The sequence below is a fragment of the Protopterus annectens genome, chromosome 12.part0 (assembly GCF_019279795.1).
Source record: "Protopterus annectens isolate FY-2018-M chromosome 12.part0, PAN1.0, whole genome shotgun sequence".
In the NCBI taxonomy this organism is placed as follows: domain Eukaryota; kingdom Metazoa; phylum Chordata; order Ceratodontiformes; family Protopteridae; genus Protopterus; species Protopterus annectens.
The window spans coordinates 1504447106-1504464610 of NC_056746.1; the positions used below are offsets into that span (position 1 = coordinate 1504447106).

General features: G+C 39.4%; 1 protein-coding gene across 1 annotated transcript in view; it reads right to left on the reverse strand.

Moving 5' to 3' along the window:
* The window catches only part of LOC122817261 (phosphatidylcholine transfer protein), a 403419-nt gene that overhangs the window by 8710 nt on the left and 377204 nt on the right, over positions 1-17505 (reverse strand). The gene's annotated exons all lie outside the window — the stretch shown is intronic.

Genomic DNA, 17505 nt, shown 5'->3' on the forward strand with positions numbered 1-17505 from the left:
GTGAATACCTCCACATATGTGGGTTGATGTGTCATGATCTTATTTTGTGTGAGAGGTGAGGTTTGCATGAGAGGTGAAGCATGTGTGCTGTCAACCTGTATGACAGGCCTTTCTCCAGCAATCCCCAACTCAAGTGGGTCTTGAGCTACACACTTCTGTCACAAGGTTGCATGGGAGGCCCTCTTAATGTAAGACGGCTGGTTTAAGAGAACAGTGATACCAAACAGTCTAGATTAATCAGATCTGAATGTAGCCTATGCTATGTAAGGCAAGGAAACACAATTTATAGATGGGAAGGAGTAAGGGAGAGTCACTTTAAGGTCAAAGTGACAGTGTTTAGTAGTATGCTATCAGATGACATGCAGTGGTGCCTCCCTCTGCACAAACTGGCAGCTCTTTAAGCAGCTGTGAACAGTGGGAGACTATGGGGAGCATTTCCTATAGAGGATTGTAAACCAGAGCAGTTTTCTTATAATCAAGCAAAAGGAACCACACTTGAGCTCAAATGCAATAACAAATACTTTAGAACAGAAATTCCTGCAATACCAGGAATCCTTGGAAATAAGTTCACTAACCTTGAGAAATTTACAACACACAAAAATTTGCAAAACTTAGAAATATTTTGGCAGACTCAGGAGAACTTTGGCAAACTCAAAACAGCTTTTGTAGAATACTGTTAAAATAACCTAAGAGCAGTACAGAAACAAACAGATGGAATTTCTTTAACAATGCAGGCTGAAACATCAGTGATAAATGCAACCTAATAAAGTGTTAAATATCCCTGAAACTAAACTGGTATCATTTTGTACGCTTTTTATTTATATAAATGTAAAATTGCCTTTGTCATATGTGAAAATTTAATAAAAATGTTTGGAGAAAAACATATCCCTGAAACAGCTCGAGCAAGTGCAAAAAATATACTTATATCAGCCTTGTAGTTCCAGATGGGTTTAGAAGCAATCTAAGTCTTGCAGTCACAGGAGTCCAAGCCAGGCACAACAAAGCTCTGAGTAAATGAGTGCTTTGTGAATAACGCAGTGAGTACAGATAAGCTGTATATAATCTAAGTGGTGAGGCAGTTAAAGCCAATTCAATGCTTTAAAGGAAAACTCTGCCCTCTCCTAAACTCAATATTTAGGTTTCTTTTCTCCTTACAATATGGTTCCAGCATTGTGTAGGTACCTACTTTTTAAAACTTTTATTTCCTTGCATTGGAGTCAAAGGAAGGGCAAGCCCACCTACTTTTTTTAAACTCAACTTCTCACATACGTTGCAGAGGAGTTTGCCTCCACCTGCATGACATATCATAGACACAGTTAAATCTGGAGCTTACTCTGTCAAATACTACTGTCAGTCTTAAATGGGCAATTAATCCTGCTAATGTCAGGAACACAGCAGCTGATATAAAAAGACAGAAAGGTGTGGAACTGTTTTCCACTGTTTTTATTGCAGAGAGGAGGAGAACTTAACACTCCCCTTTCATAGCAAAACAAAGCGATTAGATCAGGCAGAGGTTTAAAGACGATTGTCAACTCTTCTGAGAAATTTACATAAGCAGCACCACAGTATGGACATGCTAAGTTTTAAATGTTGACTATTTATAATAGTTCGTGTGTTAATTTCTGTGATATTTAGAGAAAAGTCAGAAAATATTTTTTTCTTGTAAAGTATATATGTATTTACCATTTTCAAGCCCCCCCCAACACACACACACACACACACACACACACACACACACACACACACACACACACACACACACACACACACACACACACACAGGCCAGAACTGCAGAAAGAGAGACAGGTGATAACCTTATCAACTAGGTGCACTGATACTGTTCCCAGAAAGGTCTTTTATGCTTTTTTGTGACATCCTTCCAGACAGGGATGCAAATCTGGTACATACAGATTCATTGTAAGCGATTCCCACTGACTTACTTTAACATACTTTTACTATGTACTCTTGCATTAAAAACATTAAGAAAAGAAATCAGAAGTACTTAACTGTGTTTAAATGCAGATAAGAGTACATGTGTGCACGCACACACAGAGTCAGACGTGCATTTAAACGTAGTACTGTATCCCACATATAGTACTCTAAATGTTACATACATTTACACACACACACACACACACACACACACACACACACACACACACACACATTTTTATACACGTACTTTATACACATAAACACATACACATATATATATATATATATATATATATATATATATATATATATATATATAATGTGTGTGTGTGTGCGTGCAATACGGTTACATACAATTCATTATTTATAATAAACAACATAATAGAGTTAAGCTAACAAATGATGTGTTTACCTTGGTCAGTGTCACATTTTGGCTATGTACTGCACGTACAGTCTTGGTCAATGTCTTTATTGTATTGCTAAGTGCATTTAATACTTGTTATTATCTATGCCAATGTAGCCCAAGTCATGGCTGAGAAGGGTTCTGGGACCAGTTCACTTTCCAGGTTACCAAAGTAGAAATAAATATGAAATAGAAAAAAATGAAGGTTAACATAACAGAAATAATTAAGGAACTAGTAAGGCACGTCTTAATTCTGCATCATTGATGAGAAAGAAAAAAACTTCCCAATGAAGGTAATGAAAAGTAGCAGACAGACAGACAGACTTAGTTTGGAGTCCTACTATTTCTCATGATAAAACAAGGATCATTTACTGCATTGAGAGTTTTCACACCTCAGCATGAGAGTGTGGGGAAGGTAGCTCAATTATTTTACGACAAGAGACTCCCTTTACAAAAACCTGTTATTTACCTACTTTCTTTTGCTGGAATTAGCTAACAGCTATTTATAGCAGAGAACAAGCTCTGACAGACACATAAATTAGGCTTAGTCAGAGAAAAATAGAAGTAGCTAAGTTACAGAAGGTGTGTTTAGATGACAGTGTTTCACAGTCCTGCCATCCTATCTTAATGGCATGAGAAAACAGCACCAAAATGTATTCTGGGAAGAAGAAACTAAAGCAAGAAAACAAGATCATGTTACCAAGACAGGCCCCATCATCTGCCATTTTGAGGGAAATACATTAAAGTTGTAAAATATGCACTTGGAGTGACGTTGAGCCATTAAAATAGCTCAAAAACAAAGATACAATGAACAAAATATGTTTTTTGAGTTCTAAGGAGAAGTTTTTCTTTAAGAGCAGTTCAGCAGTGGATTTGGTTTTCTTTGTTTTTGGCAATTTTACATCCTTATTATAGCATGCCTCCAGCTTATTAACTGTAGCCCCTAAGGTTGCTTAGGACGGCTGCACAGTATAAAAGAGATGAAAGAAGTTTAGATAGTGGTAAGAGGGATTTTGTAGGTGTTACTAAGGTTTTTACGCCTGAAGGGCATTATTAATTTTTGGCGAGTCTTTATGTTGTTTTGTACATGCAAGTCACATTTAAGGTTATCATCTATAATAACTTTGAGAAGTTTTGTATGGGAGACTACTTCAATTTTAGTTTTGGTTAATGAAGAGATTTTTGAAATACACTTTGTCAGGCACGTGTGAGTTAGGGAAAATAGTACTGTCCTTTTAAGGGTTGAATAGTAGTTTGGAATTTTAGAGCCATTTTTCAACTGAGGAAAAAGCTTCTTGTGTAAATATAGAGGAGCTGATGTAGGTTAATAGATGCAAATAGAAGTGTGGAATCATCAGCATATTATACGAAACAGGCTGGACCTGTGGAGGTATAGAGGTGATTGATAAAGATTATTTATTTATTTACTGACATCTGTTTATTTGGAAAGTCTGACTAGGCACAGGTGCCCTTATTTAGTGAAGGCCAAGGGGAAAAAGCTTCATGGTATCATATTTAATGCAATAAATATTTACAATAACATTTTATAATGCAGTTATAGTGCATACAATGGCATAGTGGTTAGTGTAAAAAAATTGATATTCACAAATATATAGCATTGCATTAAGAATTTACAGATAGGTGGGTGGAGTAATTTAAGAAATAAATTCAAGAGAGCATTAGAGGGGATAAGCAAGTTTAAGTGTTAATAGAGACTAAATAAAATATATTACAAAAACTGAGAAAATGGAAGCTTTGTTATATGAATATGGACAGTAAGACACAAGTCAAAATGTTTTCAGTCCCTTTAGTCTTCTACACGGATCAGGCATATTTTTATCAACCAGAGGAGAAATTGTGGATAGCAATTAAGAAAGAGCTGAAGGACTTTATCTTGGAAGAGGAGACGGCAATAGTCAAATGGGATAAGCCAATTCTTCCAGTAGAACAGAGCAGATTGGGATTAGCCAATCTGAAGGGGTATTTCAGAGCTACACAGTTAAGGGTCCTGTACATAGCACAAGCAGAAAACTATAATTCAAAGTGGAAAGGGATGATGTTGAAGCAGGGAGGAAGCTCAAGAAACAAGGAGAGGTGGGAACTTTGGATGCAGGCCTTTAAGTAGAATAACAAGAATCATACAGAATATTATATCCATAAAGTAGCAGAAAGTATTCTAAGAAGTAAGCCATCACAGGAATGGAGAAAGGAGATTCTGCAGATAGGGAAGACTGCAATTAGGGATACAGACAACAGGCAAGAGGGAGTTGGGATTTACTGGAGGAAACTATCAAAACAACAAAAGTATTGGGAACAAATAACTAGAGAGGGAAAGATGACAGAATGGGAAGAGGCCAAGAATTTGTTTGGACTGCAGTTTAGAGATTGCCTTCCATATCAAGGATTGATCTCAGAGTATAGGCAAAGAGAAAGAAATAGGGGAGTCCTAAACGAAAGACCAGCTCTGGTAGAGGTTTTAGTAGAATCTAGAAGAAAAGCTGCCACTAAGAAAGGAATAATTAGTAGAGCATATAAAATATTGCATGATAATTGTAACAATCAATCAGAAAAGGTAAGAAAGGATTGGGAAGAGATACTGGATAAGCAATTCACAAAGAAATAATGAGAGAATATATGTAAGTCTCCCAAATATGCAACAGAATCCAGAAAATTTAGGATTTGTGTTTGAAAATGTTTACATAGATATTTAATACTCCAAGTAGACTCCACAAAGCATTTTTCCTCAGGTAGATACCAAATGTTGGAGGTATGACAGGGAAGAAAGAGGTAATTGGGAACATATTTTCTGGGAGTACAGTGAGCTGGCAGACTTTAAGGATTCCCTGTGGGATGCACTCTTGGAAATGCTGGGTGGGCAGACTGGTGTGACGAGGGAGATGATTTTTCTGAGCTATGATACAGAATTGGAATTGCCTACACATACTAAGGGCTTACTGTCTCTAATTATGGTGGCTACCAAAAAAGCAATTACTAGAAAATGGAAATCAAAATCTAAACCAACTACATTCGAAGTAAAGAATATAGTACCAGAGATAAAACAACTGTATAAGACATAGATAAAACAACTGTATAAGATAGGGGGTGAGGAAGTTGGAGCCAGTTAAGTGTTTTTAGTGCTAAATAGTGGTAGATCTGGTAAGGTTTTTATCAAGCAAATCTGCTAACTTTGATGTAGCATTGCTGGTTTGGAACTAAGTGAGGCTTGTAGGTTTGGTCATGATAGGGGCTCTATATAGGAGAGAGGGTAAAAGGTAACTGGTAGCTACAGTTACCTTGGAAGAGTCTGTGATGAATTTCTTTACTCTATGAAGTGAACCTAGTTTTTGATGGGTCTTCTTGGTGCTGTTGTGCATATGTAAATCGCATTTAGGAATGCCACTAATTGTTATGCCAAGTAGTTTTGTATGTGAAGTTACTTCAATCATGGTATTATTTAAGGAATACATTTTAATGTTTTTTTTCTTATGGAAATGGGATTTTGGAAAAAGAGAAATAATGTAATTTTTTTTGTGGGGGGTTAGTATCAGATGACGATCCTGTAGCCAACCTTCAACACAGCTAAAGGCATCTTCTTCTTTTTTTTAATAGCTATAGGCTTCTTGAGTAATTCTCTGAAGATGTGTGAGGTTATCAGAAGTACATATTAGGGTACATGCATCAGTATATTGAAGAATAGAGGGCCAAGAATGGAGCCTTGTGGCACACTATAATTTACAAGATGGAAGGGAGAAAAGGTGGAGAGACATTTAACAGACTGGTATCTATCAGTTAAGTAGTTGTTAAACCATAGCAGTGTAGATTGTCATAGCTCTAGGGAACACAGCTGACAGAGGGGTTTTTGGTGAGAGACTAGATTAAAAGTTTTAGAGAGATCAAGGAATACAGAGAAAATTAGTTTGCCTTGGTCTCTGGCTTTGTTTATAGTATCTGTGAAGGTTAATAAGTTAATAAGGTTAAAAGAAATTAAAGACGAGGGGATGAAGAATAAAACCTTGGGGTACAGCAGTGGATACGTGCAGGTAGGAAGAAGCAGTATTCTGCTATTTTACAGATTGGATCATGTCAGTAAATAGCTACTGGAACACTGCAATGAAGAAGTGGACAGTCCAAGATGAAACATTTTGTACATGCGTTTAGACTGAGAAACTGTATCAAAGGCTTTAGACAGGTTAAGGAATAGGGACAAAACAAGTATGCCTGTGTCCCCAGAATTTGTTTATAGTGTAAGTGAATGACTATAAGGCAGTCGTTGTACTGAGTGTTGGCTGGAAGCCATGTTGGGTGGATGCTAATAGCCATTATTGTAAGAGAAAGTGGAGGAATTGTTTATGAATACATCTTTCAAAAATTTTTGAGAGAGGGGACAGTATCATAATAGGCCAGAAGTTGGAGACATATGCAGAAATGTCACTTTTATAAAGAGGAATAGCATAGGAATTTTTCCATAATGAGGGTACATAACATTCAGCTATTGATCTATTTATAAGGATTGACACTGAGTTCTTTAGGTGTTCAGGTGGAATCTGTCAGCAGCTGTGGAGCAGGGTTTGAGTTTAAGTAGATTTTTTTTTTTTTTATCATTGATGTAGAGACATGTCCCATGTGGAAGTTACTAGAAAGGGAGACAGAATGCAAAGGTGCAGGTGGGGTAAAGGGAATGGTAGTGTGCTGGGTATATGGATAAGGTGGGGTAAAGGAAATGGTAGTGTGTTGGGTATATGGATAACGTGGGGTAAAGGAAATGGTAGTGTGCTACGTATATGGATAAGGTGCGGTAAAGGAAATGGTAGTGTGCTGGGTATATGGATAAGGTGGGGTAATGGAAATGGTAGTGTGCTGGGCATATGGATAAGGTGCGGTAAAGGAAATGGTAGTGTGCTGGGTATATGGATAAGGTGCGGTAAAGGAAATGGTAGTGTGCTACGTATATGGATAAGGTGCGGTAAAGGAAATGGTAGTGTGCTGGGTATATGGATAAGGTGGGGTAATGGAAATGGTAGTGTGCTGGGTATATGGATAAGGTGCGGTAAAGGAAATGGTAGTGTGCTGGGTATATGGATAAGGTGCGGTAAAGGAAATGGTAGTGTGCTGGGTATATGGATAAGGTGGGGTAAAGGAAATGGTAGTGTGCTACGTATATGGATAAGGTGCGGTAAAGGAAATGGTAGTGTGCTGGGTATATGGATAAGGTGCGGTAAAGGAAATGGTAGTGTGCTGGGTATATGGATAAGGTGCGGTAAAGGAAATGGTAGTGTGCTGGGTATATGGATAAGGTGGGGTAAAGGAAATGGTAGTGTGCTGGGTATATGGATAAGGTGGGGTAAAGGAAATGGTAGTGTGCTGGGTATATGGATAAGGTGGGGTAATGGAAATGGTAGTGTGCTGGGTGTATGGATAATGTTGCTTTTGGTCTAACCTGTTGTTTGCTGCATTACTAAGATTTGGTGTTATTGACTGAGTGGTAGAAGCACTGAATGGGTGTGAAGAGTTTTTGTTAGGTAGCACTGCTTTATCTGAAGTAGGTATTTAATAAGGTAGCAATATCTAGTGGGGGCTGAGTTCCTTATTTGAGCCTAGATATAATAGGTTATGTGTTGATGTCCATAATTTTTTGGAGTCATATTTTTGTGTTGAAGTTGTAAATGGCTATAATATCACTTTTTATCTAGGCCAACTTGTTTTTTTTTTACTTAGATTGTATAATTATCTATACAGTTGCAAGGTTATAGGGAATTTTATATTTATGACATTCTTTTCAAGTTTTGCCTCTGTTTTTGTCTGGGCAGTGAGCCACGGAGAGTGAACAATTTTCAGTCTTTTTTCGGAGAGTGGGGCATGGCTGTTTAGAGTAGGTATTAAACATACTGACCATATTGACCAATTTGAGTGGCAGAGTTCTTAGGGCAGACCAATTAAAGGCCTTGACTGTATTGACAAAGGAGTCTTTATTGAATTTAGAAAGATTTTGGAATGCTTTAATTTCCTGACTGTTAGCTTGGAGGGTGGTATTTCTATAAGTGTAGCCTGGGAGGTAGTTACTAAGTGAGTTTGGATAGGTTTCAGATATTGACAATTTGATGGAGTCAGAGACTACTATCTGGTCTAGAATTTCACATTTACTAATGGTATTATTAAATTTAGTAGGGGTTTGCATAATTTCTGTGTAACCATAAAGGTTTATATTAGTTGAGGGTAAGTCTGATGTAGGTTATACCAGTCATTATTTGCATTTCCTAGCATGATATTTTCATAAGGTATGTTAGTAGTTGTCCAGGACAGGATTTGTATAGGAGAGATCCTAGGTCCAATCCGGGTGGTGGGGTCATCATTGATTACTCTTTTTGAAGAGAATGTGCCTGCCACATTAATAGTTAGTTCTGTCAGTTAGCTAGTTTTCTATCCAGAAGGTAACGAGGGGCTGCATTTAGTTTGATTAGCTTGTTGGTAATGCTAGAACATGGGATATTATCAAAGGCCTTAGCAGGCCAAAGTAGGCAGTATGAACTGATTTGCCTGAGTGTAATGCATCAGTGATATGTTCAAAGAGGCCAACCAAGTTTAGGGGGCAAGATGTGCCTTGAACAAACCCAAACTGGAATGGGTTCAGGGCTTGCAGACTGCCTATGTCCATGTTAATAAGCTTAATAATAATGCATTCCGTTGCTTTGCAGATACTGCTCTAAAGACTTATAGGTCCACAGATTTCTGGATCAGCAGTGGGTTCCCCTTATGGGGCAGGATGACTACTGCAGTTCTTCATTCCTCTGACATGAATCCAGTGATGAGGATGAGGTTGAATGTACTTTATAGCAGGTTTCCCTGACAATATCTGTCTGATGCTGACAAAAAGACAGTCTGAAAGATTATCAGAACCCACAGATCAAGTACTTTTGGCTTTGGAGATAGCATTACAGTCCTGCTCTGAAGTGAAAAGAGGGGGTGGTGTGAGTGTACTAATAAGTTGGGAGAAATTAAGGGAAGGCAGGGAAGTAAAGTGAAAGCTGAGTGTGTTTATAGGTTCATAGGTTGGTACTAGGCTATCGGCCCTAAGGCCTATGCAAGCCTAGCCATAACAATTCCCTGGAAATTTCTTCCCACAATATTTACTTCTCTGGGCCCCTGTCTAGCAGGGCGACTGACATGATCCCCGGGGTGAATTTCCTATCTCCCATCCAATCATCAAGGTTCCTTTTGAAGAGGGCCAATGAGACGCTCTGCTTGACATGTATGGGCACTCTATTCCAGAGTATGGGGAGTCTTTGGGTCAGGAACCTATCCCTCCAGCATGTTTTGTTCATTGTGATGATAAGGTTTAGATCCCTGGAGCATGTGGCTCTGAGGGATTGGGAATGCTTTAAGTGGAGCATGTCCAACAGCTCAGGGTTTGAGATGGCCTTGTATGTTAAGCAGAGATCGCCTCTGAGTAGACGATATACCACAGAGTATAGCTGGAGTTTTTTTAGACGGTCAGCATATGGCATCTGCTTTAGGCCTGTGATTCTTTTAGTGAGGTATTTCTGTGGCCTTTCCAGCTGTTGCAGATGTCTTGAGAGGTACATACCAAATGGGGCATTATACTCTATAATGGGTCTAATGAGGGATGAGTACAGTTGGACAATGACCTCTTCTTTTCTGGATGAAAAGCCCTTAGTGATGAGGTGTGCCACATAGAAGGATTTCCTGACTGTTGTGGCGATGTGGTTATCAAAAGTGAGACCACTGTCCACTTGTGTCCCTAATTCTCTCATCACACTTTCGATGTTTAGTGTCCTGCCACCTATGTGGTAGTTCATGGGTACATGTTTTTTTTCCAAAGGGGATAACTATACATTTCTTGGCATTAAGCTTGAGCCCATGGCTCTGGCACCAGGCATCTGTTTCTGTAAGGCCCTTTTGTAGAATATCCACATCATTTGGGGATTCTATAATAGCTCCCAGTTTGCAGTCATCTGCAAACTTTGTTAGCCAGAGTCCCTTAGTATTGGCTTGTACTTCAGAGAAATAGATGCCAAACAAGAGTGGTCCCAGGACTGAACCCTGAGGTACTCCACTTGTCACTTGTCTGGAGCTGGATTCGGAGTCTGCTACTTTTACAGTCTGGGTTCTGTCAGTAAGCCAGTTGGCAACCCATTGAGTGACATAGGGATTTATGCCCAGCTTAGTAAGTTTATCTATGATTCCAGAGTGGGGGATGGTGTTGAAGGCCTTGGCGAGGTTCAGATAGGCTGTGTGGACCGCCTTCATCGTCCACAGCTCTGGAGACTGATTCGAAGAAGTCAATCAGATTCAGGAGACAAGATCGGCCCTTCACAAACCCAAACTGGGTGAGGTCCAGTGTTTGAAGGTTGCCAATGTCTTTGTTTATAAGTTCCATGATAATGCGTTCCATGCCCTTGCAGATCAGGCTTGTCAGACTGATGGGACAGTAGTTCCTGGGATCCAAGGCGGATCCTCCCTTGTGGAGTGGGATAACTGTAGCTGTGTGCCACTCAGTGGGCACAAACCTGAGGTGAGGCTATGATTAAACAGGACACTTAGGTGGGGTGCCAGCTCATTTTGTAGTTCATGTAGTACACAGCCTGGGATGTCATCTGGTCCCATGGATGCTGTATTCTTAGCTTTGGAGAGTGCTGTTTCTACCTGTGTGGCTGTGATTATCGGAATTTGGCAATCTTTTGGTATTGATATGGGCCCTTTAGGGGGTGAGAGGGGGGTGAAGTTGGCACTAAATCGATCTGCCAGGATATTGGCAATATCCTTGGGATCAGTATATTTAATGCCATTCTGTTGTAGCTCACAGCAGATCTCAGCATTGCCATTTAGATTCTTGACATAACTATAGAATGCCTTGTGGTTGTCTTTGGAATCCTTGGCAATTTTATTTTCGTAACTAGCTTTTGAGGATTTTATGAGGGATCTCAGTTTCTTACTGAGGCTGGTGAGGGAGTTTTTTTGCATCCTGGGATTTTCCTCTTTTCTGCAACAGTTTCTTCCTTATATTTGATAATATGTTGTCTATGTCTTTGGGGTATGAATACATGCTGCTGTTTTGTAATAGCTCTTAGGATTCCTGGGCACTACCTCTAAGATTTCTGACTTAGCTGGAGAAGACTTTGTAGTTATCCTTAACAGAGGTAGCAATTCTCAATTTCTACATACTTTTTGAGTAATTTATTTTGTTTCCGAGTTCTTTGTTCTTTCTGGGCTCATCTTAAGATGTTGGGGTATTAAGTTTGCTTTTACGAGCTAGGAGTTTCTTCCTCTTATTGTAAAGTTTCTTTATACCAGGGTTTCACCACAGGATTAAATTCATGATTTTGGCATTGTATTATATCTTGAGGGAACAAGTGGCTTGATGCACGTTTTGAAGTAGGCAAAGAAATTATCCACAAACGTTGCAGCATGTAAGATGGGGTCATCGAGATGAGAACGGCACTTAAATTTCAGCAGTTAATAACTTAGCAGGATTAGGTTTGCCTTACAGTAGTCTCTAGGGGGATGTTGTGGTAAGCAGGTCTGAAGCATAGGGTGGTAATATAAGTGAGAACCAGGTTGAACAGTTTTGAACGACTAGTTGGGAACTGAACTAGTTGGTCTAGGGAGCTAGACTCAAAGAAGTCCAGGAATCTGTTACGCATATTTATTTGAGGTGATGAAACTTTCACAGTTAATGGAGGGATAGGTGAATTCTTCCAAGATAATAGCATTAGGCTAATCAGAGAGAGATATCAATTGATATGCCTCATAGGAAGCAGGGGAAATGGAGAGTATGACAGCTGGCTAGGATATGCTATGGCGTTTTATGTACTGTGAATGTATATGGAGAAGTTCAAGGTGACTGACCAAGCTTAAGATTCTGGAGATGAGATGGCATCTTAGGAATACAGACACTCCCCTGCAATAACACCATCATTTTCCACGTTGTATCTGAATGCAGAGTAGGCACTGAAACCTTGCACTGTGGGGGTGCTCTTGCTGTTCTGAAACCATGCTTCAGTACCTACACAGATATATATTTTAAAGCGTAAAGAACTTCTGTAAGTAGTGCAACTTCTTGTTATGGCTTCTAGCAGAGTTGGGGGTTCTGTAGCAAAATTAATAAAAACAGGAACATACAGAAACAACTAATGGAGTCAGGGAGCCTTAAGGCCTAAAGAGCTGAAATCAGTACAGAGAAATGAGGCTCAGAGACCCACAGGTTGTCTAAAGGAGGCAGAAGACCTCTATTAACTTAGACTAAGCAAATCATACTGCTCAAGGATAAGGATTTAAGAAGAGCAGCAGCACATGACAGCCACAGTGGAAATTGATCAGTACAATTCATCATATGGGCCTATGGCAAACTGTCATTGTTATCATCAAAACTGATAAAAGGGTCCAAGCGAGGTTAATAAAGTTAGGGGACCCACAGCAGAATTAATAATGCTATAAAGACCTGAATCTTGCTTTTTCCTTTAAATGAATGAGTTTGTTGTATTCACACAATTGTAATTTATTTCATTTTTCAATATAGACGATATATTTGTATTTAAACTTTCAGTAATTGTTCTTCAGTTGGAATTCCATACAACTTATTGTCAGTAGAAAGTGCTGCTCAATCATTTGTGATTTTCAACATTCTTATACCTCACAACCGTACCGAATTCCTCAGTATTTACCGTTTTTTAGGGCAAAATAATGGGGTGCCATGAATTCCTTGAGTGGCACCTTCAATTTCAGATTTTTGTTTTTAGTTGGCTGTCATCTTGCATCCCAGGGGCATGCGTGCAGTGATGACATCAGGCAGACTGTCTGCCAGACTGCTGGAGACTCTGCTCACCTTGGTCAGACTGTAAATTGGAATTTTGGAATAGCAGGGGCAGGATAGCACAGCAGGCAGCGGTGAATGTAGAAGCTGTTTACAATAACTTCTAACTTCTGCCAAGCCCAAGACCCAGTGCAACAGAGTCCGGTCTGCCCACCGTTCACATGCACTCCTGAGATGAGAAAATTTACATTCCCTGGCAGCTCTTGGGATGAGAAAATTTACTTTCCCTGGCAGCTCGATCTCCAGCTCCAGGTAAGTAAAAAAGAAGAAGAAAAAAGCCAGCATATGTAACGTATGCATGCCATCAGTGCTCTTCATTGCAAACTATGTTTTCAGTACAGTTGCAGCAGTTTGTTGGCCAGCATATGTAACGTATGCATGCCATCAGTGCTCTTCATTGCAAACTATGTTTTCAGTACAGTTGCAGCAGTTTGTTAACTAGAAAATTTCTCTGGTGCAGTGGTGTCATGTCAACTCTGTGTAGAAACTTGCATGGCATGCATTTTTCCTGCTTGACAACTATTTAGGTGGTACTCCAGTGTTAATTTGCCTTGTGTTCCTCTTATTATTGCAGTTTATTTACTTTGGGACTGTATTTTACTTTAATTTTAAGGGCATTCTTCTTTAAGAACGGTCATAAAGCTGGTCTGGTGCGCTCTTCCTGAACACCCACGCAATTTAAATACAGCATTTAAGAGAATTTGCTGCTAACAAATGATGTGCATTTAGATTGTTTTGCTGCTTTATTGGGACCGTATTTACTTTAAATGATCCCATAATCCTTTGCACGCACTGCACACACACCCTGCTCTTGCTCATTTTGCTGCTTCACCAAGTAAGGGAATTGCTGCTAACAAGTAGTGTGTGCTGCCTCATTGCTGTCAAGGTGGGTGTAGTGTGGGGAAGTTAATTTGCTTCTTCTACTTCATTACTGGTGTGTGTGTGTGTGTGTGTGTGTGTGATTGTGTGTGTGTGCTGTTTCATTACTGCTGGGGGTATGTGTGTGCTGTTTCATTACTGCTGGGTGTGTGTATTGTTTCATTACCTTTACTGCTGGGGTGTGTGTGCTGTTTTATTACAGTGTGTGTGTGTGTGTGTGTGTGTGTGTGTGTGTGTGCTGTTTCATTATTGGTGGGGGGTGCGTGTGTGTGCTGTTTCATTAGTGGCGGTGGTGTGTGTGTGTGCATGTGTGTGTGTGTGTGTGTGTGTGTGTGTGTGTGTGTGTGTGTGTGTGCTATTTCATTACTGCTGGGTGTGTGTGTGTGTGTGTGTGTGTGTGTGTGTGTGTGTGTGCTATTTCATTACTGCTGGGTGTATGTGTGTGTGCTGTTTCATTACTGCTGGGGGTATGTGTGTGTGCTGTTTCATTACTGCTGGGGGTATGTGTGTGTGCTGTTTCATTACTGCTGGGTGTGTGTATTGTTTCATTACCTTTACTGCTGGGGGTGTGTGTGCTGTTTTATTACAGTGTGTGTGTGTGTGTGTGTGTGTGTGTGTGTGTGTGTGTGTGTGTGCTGTTTCATTATTGGTGGGGGGTGCGTGTGTGTGCTGTTTCATTAGTGGCGGTGGTGTGTGTGTGTGTGTGCTATTTCATTACTGCTGGGTGTATGTGTGTGTGTGTGTGTGTGTGTGTGCGCTGTTTCATTACTGCTGGGGGTATGTGTGTGCTGTTTCATTACTGCTGGGTGTGTGTGTTGTTTCATTACCTTTACTGCTGGGTGTGTGTGTGCTGTTTCATTAGTGTGTGTGTGTCCTGTTTCATTAGAGGTGGGGGTGCGTGTGCTTTTTCATTAGTAGTGGTGGTGGTGGTGGTGGTGTGTGTGTGTGTGTGTGTGTGTGTGTTACTTCATTACTGCTGTGTGTGTAAATGCCCCAGTTAGATATACCTATATCCTATACATACATAAGCATTACTCAGGCTAAATCCCTGTACCTTAGGTACAAGAAACAACAGCCTGAATTCTCTACCCATACCACCACTTGTGATTTAAGGAGATGAGTCCATAGCTTTCAATAGTCCAGATTTTTACAAAATGCTTGGAATGTTTGGCTCATACTTTTGGCCTGTTCCTCTTAAAAAAATTGTTTTTCTGGCAAATCAGTCAGAACTGAATTCACTAAATAATGACAGCCATTAAGTTTCAGTCTTCCTATCTTTCAGAAAACACATGGTAACACAAAACATTTTATTTTAGCAACTTTCTAAGATTATACAAGGAGTGTTTAAAATGTGTCCCTGGTTTTGGGCCTTTGCGCCCCCCCAATACATTTTGGCTGTTTCCAGATTTCTTGTACTGCATAGTTCTTCAGGGGGAGATAAGTTTAGTGCTGCTTATGCCAAGTCTATTTGTGTTGTTAGTAGCACAACAAGTAGAATACTTGCTTTTGATGCAGAAGGCTGTGAGTTCTACTCCCAGAGTATGCAGATGGATTGCTAATACTGTACTGTGTTGTACTTTTAAAGGGGGTCAACGCTGCAGTCCTGAGAATGTCCTCTTTGGCAAAGATACCTAGTAACTATGAACCTGTTATCAGTTTGCCATCCATTCTCTATTGCAATATTACTAGCTTATCATTTTTTAATGTAACATAGGCAATTTATTCCTCAAGGGCGACAGGCACTTTATTTGTTGATGAAACAATGAAATAGAAAATTGTTTGCTAGCAGCAACCTCTTCATTAGTTACAGATATCTTTAATGTAGAATTATTTAGATGACTTTTACTTCTGCAAAGATTGTGCATATTTACTGATACTAGTGGACTGTAGAAGTTTGAGTAGAATTTTATGTGGGAAATGTTCTGAATTGGGAAGTTTTGTCATTATTGGTTCATATGATTTGTTTTATTGCCTACTGGAAAAATGTTCAAAACAAAACATTAAAAAGCGTTCTAACAAGTGTGCTGCATTATACAAGGAATATAATTTAATACAATCAGGAAGGTATATCAAAGAACACATGTATGTTTCATGTGCAAGGGGCCTATGATTTGAAAACAGCCCAAAGGTAATCTTGATCTGCCACTGGCCAGATGCATTTTCTTTGGATGTGGGTTTCAATGCTGTTTCAATGAACGTCAGTTTCAAGGGCAGAGATGTTTTAATGCTAAAAAAAACACCAAAAACAGGGTAGAGCTGATAGGTATCCTTTACTGCAAAGATCTGGTACCTCGGCTGTTTGCCTTCAACGGACAACTAATACAAAGTGTAGCCGTCTTAAATACATTTCAAAAAAACATGAATCATCTAATCACATTCAGTTAACAATAATTAATATCAATTATCATCATTCTAACATTTAAACCTAAACACTACTCACATTGTTGTCATTGACATTTCTATTTAAATTAAACATTTTATATTGCTTTACAAGCTACCAACATTACATTTAATTACATTCTATTATAACATTTGATACAAACAATTAACAAAAGGAAAAACTGTGTAGCCAAACTGATCACAAGACAATCATTGCATGGTATATGGTAAATATGGTATATGGTAAATGGGGCAAAATAGCTAAGTAATGGGACACTGGAATGGCTGCAGGGGGAGGGCTGTGTATGGGGGGAGGGGCCCATTTGACCATGATCTTTAGGGGGGGAGGGCGGCAAACTCAAAGACAGCCCCGGCCAGGCGGCACAAACTCTAGCTATGGCACTGATCAGTAGGCCATGGAGAATGACTTTTGGAGGGCCAAGCAAACTATAATATTCTTTTGCTAACATTTAGAATATTGCCTACCATTAAATGCCCTACTTTTACCACAAAACCCACATACTGCAAATCACCAAAAACAAAATCCTATGGTTTATAATCTTCTCACTTCCTAGTAAACATTGTTACACATTAAAAAAAAAATGGTTACCATTTACTACAGTGTCTAGGGCCATATTTTGGTTGTCTGTTCTTCAGTTTGCATTTGAAAGTTGGCATCCCACAATACCACTGGAGTGGATGGGGTTACATAATTATGTATGCAACTTTTATGTTAATCAGCGTACAGAGTTGTACCTATTTTTCATGGGCCTTTGGCCAGAATTTTGATGTTTCCAGGTTGAGAGGTATGAACATTCTTGTCCTGCTCTAGTTAACACACACACACACACACACACACACACACACACACACACACACACACACACACACACACACACACACACACACACACACCTGTTAACAAGCACTTGATACTCTAATGTCTAAAACACTTTTCGTTGTAACCATTCCTGTATGGCTGACTATAAGTTAACAGCTGTCATGCTCGTCTTCTTCAGAAAAAGGATAAGATTCCAATCTCATTCAAATTACTTAAACCCTCACTAGGTACAATCATTA